This window comes from Elephantulus edwardii, unplaced genomic scaffold, assembly GCF_000299155.1.
Source record: "Elephantulus edwardii isolate Elephantulus edwardi_28Jun2011 unplaced genomic scaffold, EleEdw1.0 scaffold00003, whole genome shotgun sequence".
NCBI lineage: Eukaryota > Metazoa > Chordata > Mammalia > Macroscelidea > Macroscelididae > Elephantulus > Elephantulus edwardii.
In genome coordinates, this window is record NW_006399753.1 from 8,244,482 (window position 1) to 8,251,527 (window position 7,046).

Sequence of the window (7,046 nt, forward strand, 5' to 3'; positions counted from 1 at the left end):
AAAAAAAAAAGAATAACACAGGATAGGAAAGACTCAGACCTGTCATTCATAGGGTTGCCGTGGGTCTTGACTTGATGGCACTTAACAACAACAACGAAGAGCAGTGGCCTAAACTGTAAGAGAAGAAACCTCTGCTTATTAAAGACACACACTTGGGTAGCTCTGTTGTAACAACACTAGGTAACTAAGATGCACCCCATCATCCTCCAGTCCAAACAGTGGACAGTCTAGGCCCAGGCGACTCCAGGGTTCAGAAGCGTGACTAATGAGGCAGAGAATGCCATTTGCCTTGTGAACAGGGCGTGGTCCCGGCCAGGTGTTCTGCTCACAGTGAGGCCAGGTGTCCACCCTAATAATCTGCTGTTGTGAGATCACAGCCCTGGGAGGAACACAAGGACCCAGTGTCATTCACAAATTTGATGAGATGCAGACATGGCTGACGCCACCTGAAGAAGGGAAGGGAGCCATCTGTTTGGGTTTCTGCCACACAATCCAAGAAACAAAAAGTAATGGGCCCAGCAGAGGCCAGGCCTGGAAAGAGAATGCGGGTGTACCTGGGAAGTGGTAAAACACCAGCAAACCAGAACGGCACAGGAGCGGCAGTCATAGCTGTTGTTGTTGTTATGTGCCGTTGAGTCGTTTGGGACACATAGCGACCCTATGTACAACAGCCCTAAACCGTGCTCTATCCTGTGCCAATCGCACTGCCTCTGACACACCCATCCCGATTACCCCAGTCACTGAATCTATAGTAACCTTCATAGTAACCTTCGTTTATTAGCTCCCGCAAACATAGGTACTTGTATTGTCCCAGCTCACTGAATGAAAACATCAAGATAAGTCAAGTATTTGCCAAGTTGCACAAGTCATGCCTGGTGTAACAGAAACCAAGGCCCAAGAGTGTATCCATGCACCAGCCTGCACCCTTGACTGCAGTGACGTTTATTCTGAGCACTCGCCCCACCTTGCTGGGCAAGCAGACGTCCACGTGACGCATGGTCTCCGGCAGGAGGTGGGCCTGTTTGTGGTTGGGTCTTTCTCCTTCATCCTTCTTACTGGGAACCCTCCAAGAATCGTGCCCTCAAGCAGTGCAGAAGGGAACTACCATTTAGGATCTCTGGTTGCCCCCTCCTCACCACACAGAGCCACACTCAGGGGGCTGGGACTGAAACGGGAAGAACTAAAATTTTCAAATGGCTTTGAGTGGAGGCTGGCATTGGGTCACCATACCTTGGGTCTAAACTGCAGGTGCCATTGCAAACTGCCACAATAGAGACAGTCACATGCATATGTTTTTGTTTCCCAGAGCATATACAGTAATGTGTAAACTATAGTCAATTAAGTGTGCAATTAGCATTAGGGAAAGGTTTGACGTAATGGGAAAATGACAGAAATGAGAGATACAAACTGAGCACAAGCTGTGCGCAGACATGCTAGATGCAGTGTCATCATCAAAAAACACAACCCCCAAAATACTCAGGACAGCCAAAATACAGAGAATTCCCCTGGCCTACTGGTAAAAACCTGTGCTGAAATCTCAAAGGCATGAGGTTCAAATCCATCAGCTGCTCCATGGGGGAAGGATAGACAGTCTCCTCCTGTGTGATTTACTGTCTCTGAAAACTCATGAGAGGGTCAGCTCTGGGTCAGTTCTGACTCCTCAGCACACAACAGCAACAATATATGCAGAATACAGGGGGCTCTGGTGGCCTGGTAGTGAGGGACTGGGCTGCCAAGCCTGGGCTGCAGTGCAGGAGAATGATGGGCCATCTCCTCTTAATTTATTTCTTTTATTTTAATGAAAGTTCACACAGACTCTGGATTTCCATTCATTCATTGTTGCATGCTTTCCTCCCTGCCCACCCCTCACCCAGTTTGCTTTTATCTTTGGAAAAAAAAAATCTTTCATTGTTATACAATCCTCCCTACCTCGCCCCACTCCAGTCCACTCCACTATGATGCAGCTTTCATTCTGGACTCCTGTCATGACAATAATACCTAATCATATATCCCTCCTAAACAGTTCTCGCCCTCATCTGTTTCAATGCAGTATACATCATTTATCCCCTCTTAGTTTTCCCCCAACTCTGATGTCAGACCCACTTTACCACAGTGGCACTATACAATATTTGTCCTTTTGTGACTGAAATACTTCACTCAGCATAATGTCCTCCAGGGTCAGCCATTTGCATAATATTTCATGAGTTCCTTGTTTTTCCAGTGCAGCATAGTATTCCATTGTGTGAATATACCACAGCGTCTCTATCCATTCATTTGTTGATAGGCACTTGGGTTGTTTCCAACTCTTTGCTATTGTGAACAAAGCCACAATAAACAAGGGTGTGCATATATCTGCTTGGGTTGTAGTTCTGGTTTCTTTAGGGTATATTCCCAGTAGTGGAATTGCTGGGTCAAATGGTATTTCTATTTCTAACTTTTTGAGAAAGCACCTGCCATAGTAGTTGTACCATTTTATACTCCCACCAACAGTGAATAAGGGTTCCAGTTTCTCTGCAACTTCAGCCAATGCAGTAACCAGAGGTCAATTTGTAGCAATAGGCAAACACATCAAAAGGCAGGAAAAAATGACCATTTGACTCTCTAACCCAACATATCCAACAAATTGAAAAAGAACAGCAAGAAACCCCGACACCCTCTTAAAAATGGAAATAAAAATTAGAGCAGCAATAAATGAAATAGAAAACAGAAAAGCAATTGAAACCATCAACAAAACTACGAGTTGGTTCTTTGAAAAGGTCATTAAAATCAACAAGGCACTAGCAAAACTAAAAAAGGAAAAGACGCAAATAATCCAAGTAAGAGATGAAATGGGCAACATCACAACAGAAACAGAACCAACTAAAATAAAAAGGCTAGCATTGGAATATTATAAAAAAACTATACTCAAACAAATATGAAAACCTAGAGGAAATGGCCTTAGAAATTCACAGCCTGTCTGAACTGACAGAAACCGAAATTGAACACCAGAACAGACCCATTAAAACAGAAGAAATTGAAAAGGTAATAAAACAACTCCCAGCCAAAAAAAGCCCTCAACCAGATGGTCTTACAAGAGCCATCTCCTTTTATACAACTTACTGCCTTTGAAAACCCACTGGAGGAGGATCAGCTATGGGTCAGTTCTGACTGGATGTAGTAGACACCACCACCATCAAGCAAAAAACAATAAAGCAAAGTGCAATAAAGTACTATTGAATGAGAAGTGGCATGTGTCCTGAAACATTACAACTCACAGCACCCAGCCAGAGGTGGTGGGAGAGTGTAGAAGCTTATCCTGAGCCCAGACAATATCAAGGAACAATTATCTACTGCAGGTTGGGGCAGCAATGTAATGATAAGAAACAATTGCATTTTATTCTTTCCCATATCATAAAAGTAACATAACATCTCCATAAAACAATGCAAAACAGCTAGAACAAGCAATCAAAATTCACTCATAATAATTGGTTACTGGAATGTAAAAGTTGGGAACCAAGAAGGACTGGTAGTTGGAAAAGATGACTTGATGACAGAAATGAGGCTGAAGATTGAATGACAAAATCTTATACAGCCAAGTGATTTATTCATTGTAAATAACTTTACAAAAATTCATAAACGTCAACTACATACATGGACCTTACTTGATGGGTTACACTGGAATAAAATTTACTAAATCTGTGAAAAGAATCCATGAATAAGCTTGATATTAGTCAAAACAAAGCCAGAGCTGACTCTGAAACAGATCCTCACTCATGTGCAAGTTCAAATTGAAGTTGAAGAAGATTAAAGTTCACGATAATCAAAGCACAACTTCAGTCAACGCTACCTCAATTTAAAAACCATCTCAAGAATAGGTTTGACGAATTGAACACTAAGAGCCAGATGAATTGTTGGATGACATAAATCACATTGTCTATGAAGAAAACGAAAGGCAGGGGAGAAAAAAAAGACCGAAATGGATGTCAGAAGAAACCCTAAATATTATGCTAGAACACAGGCAAAAAAAAAAAAAAAGAGGAGAAACACTGAGATAAAAGAGATGCAATGAATATTTCAATGGGCAGATCAAGGAGCAAAAACAAAGTCTTTTAACAAAATGTGCAAAGAAATGGAGTTTAAAAATCAAAAGGAAAGAGCACAGAGCATTTCTCAAGTTGAAAGAACTGAATAATTCAAGACTTGAATTGTGATACTGACGGAGTGTACTGGCAAAATCTTGGATGATGCAGGGAGTGTGAAGTGATGAGAGAAGAAATGCAGTCTCACTGTACCAAAAAAAGAATTGGTTGACATGGAACAATCTTAAGAAGTAGCATATAATCAAGAACCAATGGTAATGAAGGAAGAAATCCAAGCTCCACTGAAGGTAGTGGCAAAAAATAAGGCCCCAGGAATTTATGGAATACTAATTCATGAAGTTCAACAAACAGATGCAGGGTAGGTTCATCAGTCAAGGCCAACAAATTGGGACACTAGCTATCTGACCAACTGACTTGAAGAGACCTATATTTGTTTCTATTCCCAAAAAAGGTGATCCAACAGAATGTGAAAATTATCAAACAATATCATTAATATCACATGTAAGTAAAACCTTGCCAAAGATTCCTTAAAGTAAACGACTAAAGCAGTACCCTGACCAGGAGATGCTAGAAATGAAAGCTAGATTCAGAAGAGGCAATGACATCAGTACTGACGTCTGATGGATCTTGGCTGAATGAAGTGAACTTGAAGAGACTACACTTTCCTTCAGGCCAAGAGAGAAAGAAGGTGTCACCATGAACTCAAGCTTCTAGTCTCCCAAACTACCAGAGCATAAATCTCTATTAAAGTCACTCACTTGTGGTATTTTTGTTTTACCAGCTAGAAAGCTGAGACAGCACCCATGACAAGTCTTCTACGAAGGTTGGGATTTGATATACTGCCAACCAAACGTCTTTTCAACTGATCCGGTCCCAGCAGCAACTCCAAGAGATAAAGATGTGCATCATCCTCCGGTTAAGATTTAAAACTACCAAAACCAGACGAAGGGTCCCTGTGTCTTGGAATTCATTTGTCTACTGCGACTTTGAGTTTGAGGTCATCTTACATCAGTCAAGGTATCTCAGTCTACTCACATAGCCTGTTCCTGAAGGTAACTCACCCTGTGAAATCTTCATTTTGGCAAGACCTGAACTTCTCACTGGACCACTATCAGTCCCCTGCAGGAATGCTTGGGGCGGAGGGACACTCACCAATGAAAAAGAATCTTCCAGTCACCAAGGGGTTTTGTTTGCTTGTTTTAAGTAAAGTTTAACTTCTGAGCATAGAAATAATATTTGCTCCTTGCATAATTTTTGGATGATAACCTACAAATCTGGAAAAGAAAACGAATACCACCATGTGTAATTTCCTCTTCTCAAAAACAACCACTATTAACATTTTACTTGTTTTCCTTAATGTTTATATGATCTGTCTCTTCCAAAACTTTGCTGTACTTTCTAATTTCCTCTTCATCAAACTTTTTATGAGAGAATGAAACATTCACTGTTTCATATAATATTTACCACTTCTCATGAAATTATTTAAACTTGTGAGACACTAAGGTCTTCTAGCAAACATCTTTTAGTATTTTGACCCAGAGATTAAATTTTCTGTGTTGTGTCAATTATTATTTCATCAGACATTAAGTCATGAAATAAAAACTTTCCCAGGATTATTGTTGTTATTTGATAAGGGTTTTCAGGAGGAATTCAGCAGAGAACATGAATGCTCCATTTGGATCCTGAACAGCCTCACACAACCTATTCTGACTTTTCATTCAAAAGTTCTGGTGCTTGTGTGTCAGAACTGGAAATGAGTGTAGTAATGAACCATCTTACTTTAGAACTCAGGAAATGCGAATACCCAAATGTATATGAAAACTCATTCCTAGCTCTTATTTCAGCACAGGGCAATTTCTGGGGCTGTTCATCTATTTCTTGAATCAAATGAAAGTTATTGGCATAGGAACCATATCTCATTTATCATAAGACCCTCCTTTCCCGAGGTATAAACATGATTCATATTGTTGTTGTTGATTGCCCTCGAGTTGAGCATGACTCATAGTGACTCTATGAACAAAAGGCCTGAAGCCCCTGTACAACTATGATCATTTATCAAAGTTCATAGAGTTTCTGGAGGCATGTTATTTAAGAAGTGGATGCCACTCCTGCTTCCAAACCTGTCATAGAATGAACCCTTCCCTGTCCTGAGCCAGTCTCACTAATTCTGACACACCAACCCTCATCGCCCCAGTTACTGTATCAATCCATCTCACCTAGGGTCTCTCTCTCCATGCTGTCCTTCTCCAAGGGCCAATCTCTCCTGGCCACATACTCAAAGTAAATGAGGCAGAGCTTCAGAATCCTAGCCTCCAAGGAGAGACTTGGTTTCACCCTCTCCAAGACAGAACCATTTGTTTTCTTGACAGTCCATGGTATGTTCAAAACTCTTCTCCAGCACCACAACTCAAAGGTATCTATTCTTCTTCTGTCATCCTTAGTCATTGACCAACTCTCTGAAGCATAACAAGTAATTGAGAAAACCATGGCCCAGATTAAGTGCACCTTTGTATCTAGACTGGCATCATTACTCTTCAGCACTCTGGAAGGGTCCATGACAGCAGATTTTCCCAATGCAATTTGTCTTTTGATTTCCTGACTGCTGGTATTAAGAGTATTGATTGTGGATCTGAATAAGTTGTAATTGCTAACAACCTCAGTCTCTTCTCCATCTATCATGGTGCTGCCAACTGGCCGTGGTGAGACTTTTTGTCTTCCTGATGTTGAGCTTCAATCTCTATTGAAGACTATAGTCCTTGACCTTTTGCAGCAAGTGCTTTAGGTCATCTTCAGATTCAGCAAGCAAGGTGTGTGTAATCAGCATATCATAGGTTGTTATAGATTGTCCCTCCAATCTTGATGCCACATTCCCTCATAAAGCCCTGCTTCCTGAATGATCTGTTCTGTATACAGATTGAAAACGTACGGGGACAGGATGCATCCCTGACACACTCCTTTCCTGATTAA